Source organism: Medicago sativa, chromosome 1 (assembly GCF_051527215.1).
Source record: "Medicago sativa cultivar Bolivia chromosome 1, Bolivia_mono, whole genome shotgun sequence".
NCBI classification, from domain to species: Eukaryota; Viridiplantae; Streptophyta; class Magnoliopsida; order Fabales; family Fabaceae; genus Medicago; species Medicago sativa.
In genome coordinates, this window is record NC_140749.1 from 70,030,035 (window position 1) to 70,045,366 (window position 15,332).

Consider the following 15,332-nt stretch of genomic DNA (forward strand, 5'->3'; position numbering starts at 1 on the left):
AACAACAACAAACCAAAAGAGTCGAAATCATGAATTATATAAAAAGTTCTTTTTAGAGATACATTAAGAAATTCATAAAATAAAGGTAAAGGCAAAAAAGTAAAGAGATAAAAAAAGTGAAATAAGCTTTTACTTTGGAGTGTGTAATAGTGAACAAGCGGAAAACTGAATAACCGAGTGAAATAAGCTTTTATTTTGACAATTTTATTTTTTATTAGAATTTTTTATTGAAATAACATCAATCAAAATCACAACATTAAGTTTAAGACAACAACAATTTCATAAACTGAGTGCAACAATCTTGTCCTCAATTTCCTTCATCTTTTTCTCAATTAGCTTATCATAATCTCTTAAATCTGTAACAGTCAAATCATCAGGCAACTCTTGGTTTTGCAAGTGCCTAACCATATGAATGTCCAGCTCATTCTCATTATTCTGTTGTCTTTGCTTTTCTAGTTGTTCCCTGGTTTTAGTAATCTGCTGCAAAAGAAAACTTTCTTGGTTCACATTATTTTTCTTGTGTTTGATATATGCATTTTGATACCTCTCAATCACCTGTATGGCTCCCTCTAGATTTGGCCACACCTCTGTTATAGAATCAAACGGATTGGAAATTATAGCACAGGCTGGAATACCACAAAGAATAGAGAGCTCTCTCACCTTCTTAATGATACCCTTCTTTCTCTTGTTGTAGCTAGCCTTTCTTGCCGAATCATTGGAGATAAAAGCAAGTTTCACCTTCTTCCTAGTCATGGAAAAACTATAAGGAATCAGTTTTTTTTTCTTGCTTTGTTATGCAAATGCCTTCTGGCTTTTATAATGGTCAAATTTATAAAAAAAAATCAATATTTTTTTCTATAATATTTAATAATTATTATTAAAGATATAAATAAATTGTGAATAAAAAATAGATTATGGTCAAATTTATTAATTGTGAATGAAAAATAATAAAAAATAGATTCTGGTCAAAGTTATCAATAAATACAATAAGAAATAAAATTTTATATAATATTTAATAATTATTATTAAAGATATCAATAAACTGTGAATAAAAAAATAGATTATGGTCAAATTTATTAATTGTGAATAAAAAAATAGAGTCTGGTCAAATTTATCAATAAATACAATAACAAATAAAAAAAATCATGATTAATTAAGGTCAAGATTGATTATTATGGTCAATAGTTTATAAAAACATTATTAGTCAAATATATTATTTCCATATAATCTTTTCACACTTTTAAAATATATTATTTCCATATAAAGTTTTTAGATTAATATACATATTTATCTTTTATATAATAATTTATAATATATTTTAATCTTCGAAGCTTCCATTTATTATATTATTTTTTTGTGGTGGCCGAGGTAGCTTCCATTTATTATATTATTTTTTTGTGGTGGCCGAGGTTTGAACCCCGAACCTTACATATATTATGCATTGTCCATACCAACTGAGCTAATTAAGCTCGCGAGGACATATTATATGTTGTTTATAAATTACTTGTGCATATCAATATTTAATATTTAATAATAATTATTTTTGTAGGGAAAATTTTAAAATTTAATAATTTAAGTAGGTTGACATAGATAATATTTGTCGAGCGATGCGTGATATTATCGAGTAATAACTACAATATGTATAACTAATCATAAGAATGCATCTGAAATAGGTTGACGAAGTTTAATCCAACATACTCATATCTCTATTAACTCTTGTATCATTTACATTTTTTTAGTTTTATACTCCCTCCGTCCCTTAATGTAACCACCCATTTGATTTTATTTTTGTCCCTAAATGTAACCCCCTTTTCAAACTAGATGCATTTATTACTTTTTTCCTAAACATGCCCCTAATTAATACTACTAACTTGTCTTGAAATATGAATAGTCAAATTTAATACACATATAAACAAAGGACAATTTGGTAATATTAATACACAAAACAGACACATTAATTACACTGACAACTTTTCTTAAGAAATGTGAAAAATACAAAGGGGGGTTACATTAAGGGACGGAGGGAGTAGCTTATGAAACCAAACACCTTACAATTTTATCACTTAGAACAATATTAATTGTTGAACGGCAATTTCGCACTAGTACTTGTGGAGACGATACAAAAGTACTTACTTTTTATAAAACATCACTATGCTTCATACTTTTTCAACTGAGAATTCGTATCAGTAATCTTGAAAATTGATCCGTATAGAAATAGTGGGATTGACAACCGGAATTTATTCTTTTGTTCCATGCAGTTCTAATTGCTTGTTTCTTAATTATAGTTAATGAAATTAAGTATGAAACTTGATACTTTATAAATCTTCGTTTAGGTAACACTATAATTTTAACTAGGTTAACTTACCGCACATGTTGTCACTAGGATTAATAAGGATTTCTAAATTTAGTTTCTTAAATCATAAGTAGACACCACATAACTAATGATTTACTATGTTAATTCCAACGAAGACGTGGGGGTGGGGGGTGGGGGGGTGTTCAAGGATTCCCATATGGTCTCGCATTGGACAGGGCAAATAAACTTTGCAACCCTTTCTTAATCCCTTTTAATTTGACTCTCTAAAATAATTTTTGCTAATTGCTAATTTGAACAACAATCCTTGTGGAGAACGATAAACTTACTATTTTATTACTTGTTACACTTTGGTGCACTTGCCAATTTCGACCATCAATATCTAAAAAAATTAAAGACATCTAAATATCTATGAATTATAATTCTCTGTGTATATTTTAAAAGTTTATATATGATTTTTTTTATTTTATTTTCAACACTATCAAATATATTTTCTCAATGTATGTGATCAAATTTTATCTTGACATAGTGAATCAAAATCTCGAGAAGAAAGGCAATGTTTATAAGATCAACTTATCTGATTTGGCAGATCAGAAGGTAGTTTGTCTTTTATTAGTAAGTGATGAAAAATGGCTATGGCACAAGCATTTAGGACATATTAGTTAAAACGTGTCAAAGGCCTACCATAAGTGAAATATCACTCAAATGCTCTTAATGGAGGTAGCTTTTCTTTTATTAGTAAGTGATGAAAAATGGCTATGGCACAAGCGTTTAAGACATACTAGTTAAAACGTGTCAAAGGACTACTAGAAGTGAAATATCACTCAAATGCTCTTAATGGAGCATGTCAAAAAGGGAAGATTGCTTCAACTTATTTTAAAACAAAGAACAATGTCTTTAACTCCAGACCCTTAGAACTTCTTCACATTGATCTATTTGGACCAGTGACTACTGCATCCATCAGTGAGATGAAATATGGATTAGTCATAGTTGATGACTATAGAAGATGGACTTGGGTCAAGTTACTTAGAAATAAAGATAAAGCATATGATGTGTTTAGCAATTTTTGCACTTAAGTACAAAATCAAAAGGAATTGAAAATTCTTAAAGTAAGAAGTGATCATGGTGGAGAATTTGAAAATGAGTTGTTTTATCTTGGTTTTCGGGTGTCAAACATTGATTACGTTTAAACCTTTTTAACCGTTGATATCTCATTTTTTCTTGGGAAGGGAAAAATAAGCAAAACCCTTGAGAATCGAGGTCCGGGAGTTGTTTTCGCTACGGGAAGGTGTTAGGCACCCATAACGACTATAGTATCCTATAGGAACCGTCTTTACTTTCTACGCGCGCGCTTTATTTTTAAATGCTATTTTGAAAATGATATTTACACCTAAGAGTTTACTAAGTGAAGCATTGGAGGGGGAAGAATGTGTTTGAATTTTTATTTTATTTGAATTGAAGGAATTTTGTTCCTTGCCTGCGTACCCGTTTAAGGGATCAAATCCACCGTAGTTCTCTTCCAAAAAGATTTTTGTTTTTGTTGGTTGATTTTTGAAGAATGAGAGAGAGAGGCCTCAAGGGCATAAGATTGTGAAATTGTGAGGTTTGATTAGTGATTTTGGAAAGAAGTCAAGTATGATTCATTTTCATTGAAATTTGATTAAGAAAATAAAAGGGAAAATACAATGGGATTTTGATCCCAAGGTTTATTTAGAAAATGATTTGAGTGGTATTATTCAAGTTTATTTGGAAAATGATTTTTTCTAAGTATAAACCCTAGGCATTTATCTAAACATTCAACCCTAAACATACATCTAAACATGCATATCCTAGCCATACATCTAAAGTGAGGTGTGTGCATGTGTCGGTGCTTGTGTCGGTGTACATCATTAGAGTCCATTGTCCTTTACATCATTGGCCTAGATACATTCTATGGTCTTGCAAGAATTTAAAAGCATAGGAAAGATATTACAAAATTCCTAAGTTTTACATTCTAATTTTTTGGTAAAATTTAAAGTGCAAGAAATAGGATGAAGGAGGGGATGAAGTATGGAATGCTTATGATGCTCATGGAACAAGAAGTAGAAATGTTAGTAGAAAAAGGCATGAAAATAATGAGATTATAAGCAAAGAAAATGGTATAGAAAGGAAGTGAAAATTAGAAGTAAAAATAGCACAAGAAGGACCTAAAATGCTAGTAATACTAGAACCAAGATCATGACCTATGATTGTTCAAGTCATGCTTGTTTTCAAATAGCCTTAGGTACTGTAGCAACATGAACAATTATAGGTCAAGATCACACTAAAAATGGTATGAAAACACATAGATATCATCCACACATTTATTCATATATTTACAAAATGAAATGTAACTTGTAATGCAAGAAAACAAAGGATATTAACACAAACAGTGACCTAAGCATGTCACCATGTAAAAAATGCATCACAAAATCATATGTCAACAATCAACTTCATGTATCAAATTGCTAAGATTCAAACATACCAAAGAGAATACAAATTGCACAAAAGTAACAAAATATTCACAAGAAATTCACATGTATTTTCATCTATTTTTTAACACATGGAAATATCATGAAAACAACAAGGAAAATATCAAAATTACGTAGAAAAAATAACTAGAGATTTAATGAAAAATTTTAATATGCAAGAGGCGCAGGAAGCAACATTTGCGTGGAAAATAGCAAGAAAAAAGGACAGAAATTAGGCCCAGTAACAAGAGACAGCCCAGGCCTAAACACGCATGGGTCTGGATCATCCAAATGCCTCAGAGGCGTTGGATCGATCCAGACCTAGATCTGAAGGTCAAGAACGAAAGGAAACGAACCAGAAATAAACCGGACCGGTTCAACGCCTTTATATAAGGTGTGAGACCGGTCCAGTCTCATTTCTAACACACCTCTCTCTCTCCTCTCTCGTTCTCTCTTCTCTCTAGCTTCGCTGGTTGTCTTCTCCGGCGGGTTTGACCACCGCCGATGAAGTTTCCGGCGACGGAACCCTAATTCTACCCAGAAATTCGAATCAAACACATCCAGATGTTCGTAATTCTATCCTAAGCATGAATCTGCAACTTGATTTCATAAAAGAAGCCTAGAACGACGTAGATCGGGTCTGTAACCTTTCGGTTTTGAAAAATATTTTGAGTTTTCATAATCTTTTGAAAGAACATGTTCGATCTACTCCGATCTACACCGTTTGAGGACTTAGAACACACATGCAAGGTATAAGCAACATGAATTTGAAACGGCAAGGCGAAGTATTCGAAGAGTTTGATATTTTACCTCGTTGAAGCTTTGAACAAAGGATGAGGAATTTCGTCAGAAGATCCTTGCGAAGTGCTTCGTCTCTTGCTTTCCTAGAAATCTTCGATCTGGAAACCCTAACCGTTACGCTTTGTTTTGCAGGTTCAGAGACTTCTTCATTTTCGAGCTTCTGGTTCAATGTACGATCTGAAACCCTAGGGTTTTGGATTGATGTGAACTGGATCTTGATTTCAGAGGCTCATGTGGTTTTCTGGATTCGGTTTTGATTTCTGTTTGATTCTTCTTCTTCTCTTCTTCAAACTCCCTTGTGATCGTGTTGAATTCGTCGTAATTTGACGAATTCACACTTGAATTGCAAGGAAATACGTTCGATGATGATGATTACCGAAGTAATCTCTGAGAACTCTTGCTAAATTTGAACTGATTTTGTTAATTTGAACACATTTTGGTTTCGATTTTCTGGAATCTTGTATTGATTTTGTGTATTTGATGATGGATTTATTGATTTGTGTTGGTTTTTACGAATCTGGAAGTGGTTAGGGTTTGTTAGATGATGAAGTTCTTCGTGAACTTCATCATGTTCTTGATGAAAAGTGGTTTTTGATTCGTTTTTTCTGGAAAATGGAAATGGGAATGTGTTTGTGATGAGCTGGCGTTGAATGAATGGTGATCCTTCTGCATTGAATGATGTGGCCTCTATTTATAGGCCAGGTATGATACTCTGGACCAATGTGGGAATGCCACGTGTTCTGGACTAATGACTTGGACAATGACTTGGACAAAAGGACCAATCTGCAATTTCTAAAACTAAAAGGACCAACCTGTAAATTTTAAAAAACTATTCTACAATTATTTAAAAAAACTTAAAAAATAAAATTTCGAAATAAACAACAAAAAAAAAGGACTTAAAAATAAAATTTGAAACTAGAAAAAGGACTTGAATGCAATTTTTGGAAGTTTTGAGGACTTTTAAGAAAAAGAGAAAATTAAAAATAAAATTGGACTAAAAATTGGTAAATTTGACTAAACGTAAAGTGAAACGATTAAAAATGACAAAACGGACTAAAACGAACCAACTACTTAAATGAGGTACTTTAAAGTAACCTCTCTCTGTCGAAATATCGTGTGAAAAGACCAAAATGCCCCTAGGGACTAAAACGACTCAAAATGACTCAGATGCAATTTTAAAATGGATCTTTAACAGGAAATTAAAGCAAGATCTTATACAAGCAAAATTAAAAGACTCAGAGACAATTTTTTGGAAATTAAACAGAGTTTTAACACATGAAAAGACTAAAATGCCCCTAGGGGCTAAACTGACTCAAAATGACTTCAAATGCAATTTTTAAAATGGATTTTGACATGGAATTGAAATAAAAACTTATTCAAACAATTGAAAAGACTCAAGCAATTTTTTAAAGGACTAAAATGAGCTTGGACACAGGAAATGACTAAAACACCCTTTTATATGAATTTTGCAAGTAATATTGAAATAAAATGCAGAGAAAGATGTAATTGATCAGAGACAGTTCAAATGACTTGAAATGCAAGAAAAGAGGAATGGAGCTAGTGTTTTTAGGTCCAAAATTAGGGTATAACATGAGTCATTTGAATTTTTTTGCAAAAAACATTGAATTCTCCATGAATTCTCGTCTCCTTGAAATCCACGGTAAAATGAAGTTAGAGAAAGGATATTATCAATAAGAAATGTCTAGAACCATGATTCATGAAACTGGTATGGCTAAGTACTTCTGGACAGAAGTTGTAAACACAACATGTTATGTTTAGAAAAGAACCTATATTGAACAAAACACCATATGAACTCTTCAAAGGAAGAAGACCAAGCATATCTTACTTTCACCAGTTTGGATGTACATGTTACATCTTGAACAACAGAGTCTATCTAAAGAAATTTGATGCCAAATATCATAAGGGTATCATCTTAGAATACTTTGAACACTCAAAGGTATACAGGGTGTATAATTCTGAAATTAACGTAGTTGAAGAATCAATACACATCAAATTGGATGACAAAGAGTCTAACATTTAAATGTCAAAGCTAGTTAAACGGTTCACAGAAATTCAGATCACTTAAGATGCTTCAGCACCTGAACAAGCTTTTGAAGCTTGAAAACGTGTGAGTTCCTCTGATGGTCCAAAAGTTGGTGTACCCTATGAAGCACATTCAGATGAAGAAGATTTTGAAGTTCATGATGGTTCAAAAGAAGCAACACAATCCAAAAGAACATTCAAGTACAAGTTTTCACATCTAGAAGAGATAATCATTGGAAATAAAGACAGTCATCTGAAGACAATATAAGCATTCAAAAATGAACACTCCGTGTTGGGACTACTCTCACTGATTGAGCCAACTTTTGTTGATGAAGCATTATTAGATGATGGATGGATTGTGGCAATGCAAGAAGAACAAAATTAGTTTTAGAGAAATGATGCCTTAGAGTTAGTTGCTAAGCCACCTCAGAAGAACATCATTGGAACCAAATGAGTTTTCAAAAACAAGTTAATTCAATGAGAAAGGTGAAGTGGTAAGAAATAAATCTAGACATATAGCTCAAGGCTACAGTCAGCAGGAAGCTATAGATTACACTAAAACTTTTGTACCTGTTGCAAGATTAAATGGTATGAAAAGAACAATTATATATACTAATATGTGTTCAAGTTTGCAGGACCATGGACTTAAATTCGAATTATAAAATCAATTTTTGGTTCTAAGAGATCAAGATTCTGAACATATAAGAGCATCTAAAGAAATTGAGAAGTTGGAGACTTGGAACAAGATCTGAAGAAAGGTCAGCCAGAAGTCAACTTTTGGATCAGAAGAGGAAGCTTTTAGAAGCATTTGAAGAAGTGTAATCTTTGAGGACTTCAAGCATCTAAAGACACGACAACATCAAAAGTCTTTGACAAGTTTGTCGTCTTTTGATAATTGTCATGTTATAAATACTTCCATTCATATTTAAAGGAGAAATCAAATCAGTCGGTCAATGAAATGTTAAAGTGAGCATATTATTCGATAATGCATTACAACACTAACCTCAAAGATGGAAAAAACTTATTATTATTTTTACTAAAACAAATTATTTTGTAAAGGAATGGGGAGGGGATACCCGAAACCTATGAGATTCAATTTATCATCCGATTGAATATGACTAGGCTAATGTGCAAGTATATGAGAGTCAATGATGGTAATAGGGAAGGTCAAACCCGTCCCCACCACTCCCCATTGCCATGTCTATATAGAATGAATAATAATTGATTTGAAATACCAAAACAAAGCCCCTTAAAAACACAAATTTACAAACCTAAAAGTAAGATCGAAATCATTGAAGAAACATTGAAGAAAAAAAAAAGTATCACTCCATAACTGATAATCAATGAGAGTATAAAGATAAATACTTAATTGAAAAAAGGTTTCCAATCAAAATATTCAGGCTTAAATGGAATTTTGATCCCCCTATTTTATAAAACTTTAACTTTTAATCTCCTATTTTTAAAACCGAATTTTTTATCCTCCTATTTTAATCCCTGAGATTTTTTTGGTTCCCCGCCATTTTTTATGACGTGGCATGACAATAATAAAATTGACTCCATGTCATTAACCAACATCCATATCATTTATTTTCATTTAAAAATAGGATTAAATATTATTAAAATTAAATAAGAATCTAAAATTAGATAAAAACAAAAAAGCAATGGTTGTACAAATGGTTTCGTCTGCATCTTTATCTTCTCGAGCAATGGTTGCATCTTTCGACAACCAACATAAATTTTTTTTAAAAAAATAAGAAAAGATAGTATTAAACAGAAGCAATTCATTCAAAAGAACATACGATGAACTATCAAAAAAAAAACCTAAGAGAACCACAAAGAACAAAGAAAACTTCTGATATGAATGTACATGGGAAGGAGAAGAGTCGAGATATACACATTTCTATCCTTATTCTCAGTGAAGAACCGTACAAACAGCTTAATAAGATATATAAGGTTTTAAATGCGGTCAGGGTCGCGGTGTGAATTAATCACAACATTACATATGTTTGTATGGGAGAAGAAGATAGAATAAAAGGTATCAAAGCAGTTGAAGATGCAACCGATAACACATGTATGACCATGCTAAAAAAAGGCTTCATTCATACAGTAAACGGTCTTTATCATCGATTTAGATATAAAAAAAAAAATCATGATTGGTAATTGTGCGACGTAGTTACTTCAACAAATTCATTTTCGGCTGAAATTGAATTTACTATATGGCAATAGCCCGAGACTAATCATTCAAAAGAAAAATGTATAAAGCGACAAGTTGAATCACGAAAGGTTCACGACTGTTTAAAATATTGTTGCATTTATTGTTGCTGACATCATGTTTGGTAAGTGGGAGAACTTTTATTTTTTTGTTATCAAAGAAATTTGCAATTCACGAGGCCTTCGCTGGATATTTCTTGGGATATATAGCAATCCCCCATTCAAAATAGTGAGATCCACTCAAGAAACTAGCTTATTTCAACAAGTGTTCTTCCAATCTTACAGTGGTCAAGGGTCGAGCTCATAACCACATGTTTAAGGAAGTCAATTGTTTATCAATTTCGTGGCACTGTGTTGGCATGTCCTATATATCTCACTTTATTAATCAGTACAAAACCACATGAAATCCTGGGTGAAGTGCTTTTCTCCAAGTATTCTATTGTCATTTTATTTAAAATTCACTCAACAACACATGAAATGATTCCTAACAAAACACATGACATTCGGGTGAGACTAGGACACAAGTGCAAGACTTGATATTCAGGAGGTGCAAAGTGCATAGTTTATAATAACTGTAATTTTTTAAGTGCACATCAGGGGTGTGCAAGTGCACACATTAAGCTCAATGTGGGTTTGCCCCTGACTCTACACTTCGCACACAACGGTTAAGGAAGCAATGTTTCACGGCCTAGAGTAGCAAACGTTGGAAACTTTCAATCCAATGGTGTTAAACCATCAATCAAGATATTTCTTAAAATTTCTGTGCCACGCATACATGTTTTATGAATCTTACACTTATGCTATTGATTTATATTAAAACCATTTTGTATGGTATTGCTTGTTTAAATTTGAAATGTGCCTTGTGTGCATTTTGGTTATAGACTTAATATTTGAAGAAAATCAAATTTGTTCTCTTGCAGAAAATTATTCCTTTCACAAGAAACCACTATGAAACAACAACAGCACCTTAAAATATTGTTCTGATGTAATCACTGGCGGAGCTACATACAAACTAGGGGATTCAAGTGAACCCCTCAGATTTTAAATTTACACCCACTATTCCATCAATTCTGTATCTTGAATCCCCTCAAAGTCTTGCTTTGCACCCTATATTGAACCAATCATGTAAAGTTTCTCTCTCTCTCACACCATATTGTATCAGCCACACGCGTATCAGCTTTTAAAATGTTAAGACTGACTAGCTTTGTTATTTTTCGTTGTTAGTTTTATTTTGTTGTTTAATTTTAATTTTCTCCCAAACGCAAAAGCATGAAGTCCCATGTCTAGATCAACCCATGTTCAGAATTGTTTTGAGAATGTTATGCCACTGAAACAAACTTTTATTTATTTATTTATATATTAATCATGATTATTTTTACAACTATCATTTCATTTCATTTTATCTTTTATGAACAAACAACTATTTTGATTTCTGAGTATGTGAGACATTATCACTATTTTTTAAATATATTGAAATTGCAAACACACTCTAATACTTCTTTTATTAATAATTTTATAGACTAAGTTAACCAATAAAAAACACTTTCGAGCACAACATTAATTATTTAAAAATGTATTCGAGAACCAAAATGATTAATAATAAAATACTTGTGGAATTTATTTAAAATTAGTTAGTATTTTGATTAAAATTATATGTATAGATGTTTATGACGTTTACACTCTTATTTTTTCAATGACACTAGCAATATATCATTATTACAAGAGAATTTATTTAGGGGTATAATTGGAATAAAAAATCTCGCCCAAAATCTCTCATTCCCCTTATATATTATTGTTATCGATAATATTGTTCTATTATAGTGAGGTTGTTTCTATATTTTAATGGTATATTAACTAATTTTTTAATTAATAATTTAAGTAGTATTATAAAAAGGATAAAATAGTAAATAAAATAATTTAAATGGAAGGTAAAATTAAGAAGGAAAAAGGCAGTCACAAATGTATTTTCTTTATATATAGTATAGATTAATTAAAGTTCAAAAGTTTGAACCTCCTAACTCAGGGGTCCTGGCAACGCCATTGGATCTAATAACATTTATTGAACATGAATTGAAATATACACACTACACTTGACAGAATACATCAATATAATATTATATCAAATGCAGGAAGTTTTTAGACATATTATCATTGAAATAAACCATTCTTCCGTCACCTACAAAATTTCAAACAACAAATGTATTAATAATAAGGTAAAATCATTAATAATGCATAATATATAACCAAACTGCAATATGGAAGATGTTTTCAAATTAGCAAATTAAACACATTCATATAATCAATTATACCACAACTAGCTCGATATATGGTTCATAAAATAATGCTATAGTATGCCAATTTAAATCACAAATCATAGATTCACTATAAGAAATAATGATACAAAAATTGAAAGTGAAAAAGACCAAATACAATATCCATCAAGATTGTGCGCTAAATAATGCATGTATCTAAAGGGGGGAAAATTTAGGATCTCGAGGAGTTAATGTTAAAACATCTACTCCCTCCGTTTCAAAATGAGTGTCGCTTTAGCCAAAAAAATTTGTTTCAAAATGAATGTCACTTTCAGTTCTCAATGCAATAATAACTTTTTCTTTTCAATTGTACCCTCCAATTAATACTCAGCACACTACTTCCAAAGTATTACTTTTAAAACTAACCACTAGTTAATAAGGATAATTTGGTAAAATAACCATTCTCTTTCTTTTAATCATTGTATTTCTTAATATGTGTGTAAACACCTAAAACAACACTCATTTTGAAACGGAGGGAATAGTAACAAAATGATGCATTAAAATGCTAGCAGGGCGAATATTTTACTTACTAGGTGATATCTTATCTCTTGAAGCAAAAACGGAGAAAAGAAAAACAATCTAAAGGAATTTATATCCAAGAATTCAGCATGCAGGTCACCTTCATTAGTAATAGTAATAATATTTTTTGTACTAAAATGAGTTGATACTTCCTAGTTATGCTCAAAAGTATTCTAGCACTTGAATTTTTTTTAGTTTAACAAAAAAGAAAGAAATATATTATCATGCATATTACCTGAAGGGTGGGATGAACAACCTTCACCCATGGATTATCCGAAGCCTTAAAAGGGGAATCATTCATAGTGAAAGAAATTAACTTCGGCGTGGATATAACATAATTGTAAGTCGGGTAAGAAATATCCACGATGGTTAAATTGGTGAATGTAGCATTGGTTATATGAAGGATTCCTTCCACCTTAGAAGTTAGAGAGATGTGATAATAAGAATAAAAATCTTCAATGAAAAGATTGTTTAATTTTTTTATAGCTTGAAAAGGGTTCAGCATGACCATTAAGGTCAGATTGTTTAATTTGCATCACTGAATCATACATGGTTCTAAATAATACGAGAGAAATTACAGTCACGGACATAATGAAGAAAAGTTTCATCTTCAAGACCACAGCCAGAGCAAAGGGCCGGTGAAGCCATATTCCGATTGTTGAGCAATAAGAGTGGGGACAGAATTTTGGCTAGGGACAAATTTTTAGTCAAATGAGTGCTAATATATATATAAGGGCAGAGGGAGTAAATGATGTCTTTTTAGCTCAGTTGGTAGGGACAATGTACAGTATAATATATGCAAGATTGGGGGTTCGAACCTCAGACACCACAAAAAAAAAAGAGTAAATGATATAAAATTTCATCAAAAAAGATAATTGATGGTCATCATTATTAAACATTATTTATTGATATGCATATATAATAATAAAATAATCCCCGTGAACTTAGCTCAGTTGGTAGGGGTATTGCATATTTTATGCAGGAGCCGGGTTCAAACCCCGAACAATCCACTTCTCCACATTAAAATGTGTGAGTTATAGCCACTAGACTACTTGACAAAAAAAATTATTAAATATAATACTAAGCAGTGTTTTCACATTTAGTGTTCGACCGTACCTTGACCAATAATGCTACCTCTCTCGACGTAGAAAACCCGTGTGAAACTAAATAAATTACTGTGTATATTAAAGAAAAATTTAATTTTATTAAAGTAAATTTTGAAATTTGAAAATCATTTGAAAAATAAATGTTATGGTAATCTCTATAATTGTGAGAATATTTGTCATTTCAAATTTCAATGGTAAATATTTAATTAAAAAAATATAATTAAAATTTGAATTTATATGAAAAGTTACAAACTAAACATAGTTTCTTAATTAGTGAGAGAAACTCCAACTTCTTTCTTAGTTTTCTTTCTCTTTCACTCATCGAAGAGGGGTGGTTCTAGGTCATTTTTTGACCTAGAATCACCCATCTGCATCTTTTTTCCCCTTTCTTTCGATTTAAATAAGTGATTTCCACACACACACACACACACACACACACACACACACACACACACATATATATATATATATATATATATATATATATATATATATATATATCAAGTGTTTTCTTTTATATTTTTTTTTCGTCGTCTAAGTGCGGCATTGTGTTGTTCATCGTCTTGTCCGGCGTTGTTTGATTTCGCATCTTGTTGTGGTGTTCCTTTGGTTTATATTGAAAGATCAACTTCAGTCAATCACATATTCACCTTGAACTTGAAAAAGGTGAATTCTAGCCACTAGGCTACTTGACCAAAAATACTATTAACTTAGGTGATGTGAGTTTGTTCGCAGATTCACCCTTTACATTTTCTTGAAAGATCAACTTCAGTCAATCACATATTCACCTTGAAAAAGGTGAATTCTAGCCACTAGGCTACTTGTTGATTCTGATGTATTCTATCAATTTGAAATCGTTTTGTTTTTGTCCAAAAAAAAATATAGAAGTTAAAATTATATAATATTTTCTTTCATACTCATTTCACCATAATATGATAAATCGATTTTAATCCTATTTAAAAATCTGCATTTAACTTAAATAGAATTACATCTAAAAACAATGACCATAATAATTTGAAGTTGAAATATGCTATTTTTCTATTGTTTAGTTTTTTTTTTATCAAGCTAGAATAACATTAAAAAGTCGGGAGCTGCCTGAACCACATTCACAATTAATCCATGGGAAATTCTAGTATAAGATAAACCTAAACTATCTCTATCTCCATACAACTAGTAAAAAGAAAATAATATCTTTGAATATTTCTATCGTATAGTATTTATTTAAATGTGACCATATCCTACTTTTTATTATAATATTTTTTTTCAAAAAAAATTATTATATATTCAATATATAGTAAAATAATTCTGAATATTATTTTTTCCTATTTAAAAATCCAAATTTAACTTATAGAGAATTTCATTTTAAAAATGTTGACCATAATAATCTAAAGTTGAAATTTTTATTTTTTTTTCTTATTCTATCTTGTATTATATAATAATCAATTTGACCAAATTTTTTAATTAAATTCAATTTGACTACAATATACTTTCACAATTAACCTCCTAAAAGTTATTTGTGCATTCCAATGTTTTATCTTAC

The 15,332-nt window shown here is 31.0% G+C and overlaps 1 pseudogene; it reads right to left on the reverse strand.

Moving 5' to 3' along the window:
• Nucleotides 1-159: 159 nt before the first annotated feature.
• On the reverse strand, nucleotides 160-768 carry LOC146956879 (agamous-like MADS-box protein AGL80 pseudogene; annotated as a pseudogene).
• Nucleotides 769-15,332: the final 14,564 nt, after the last annotated feature.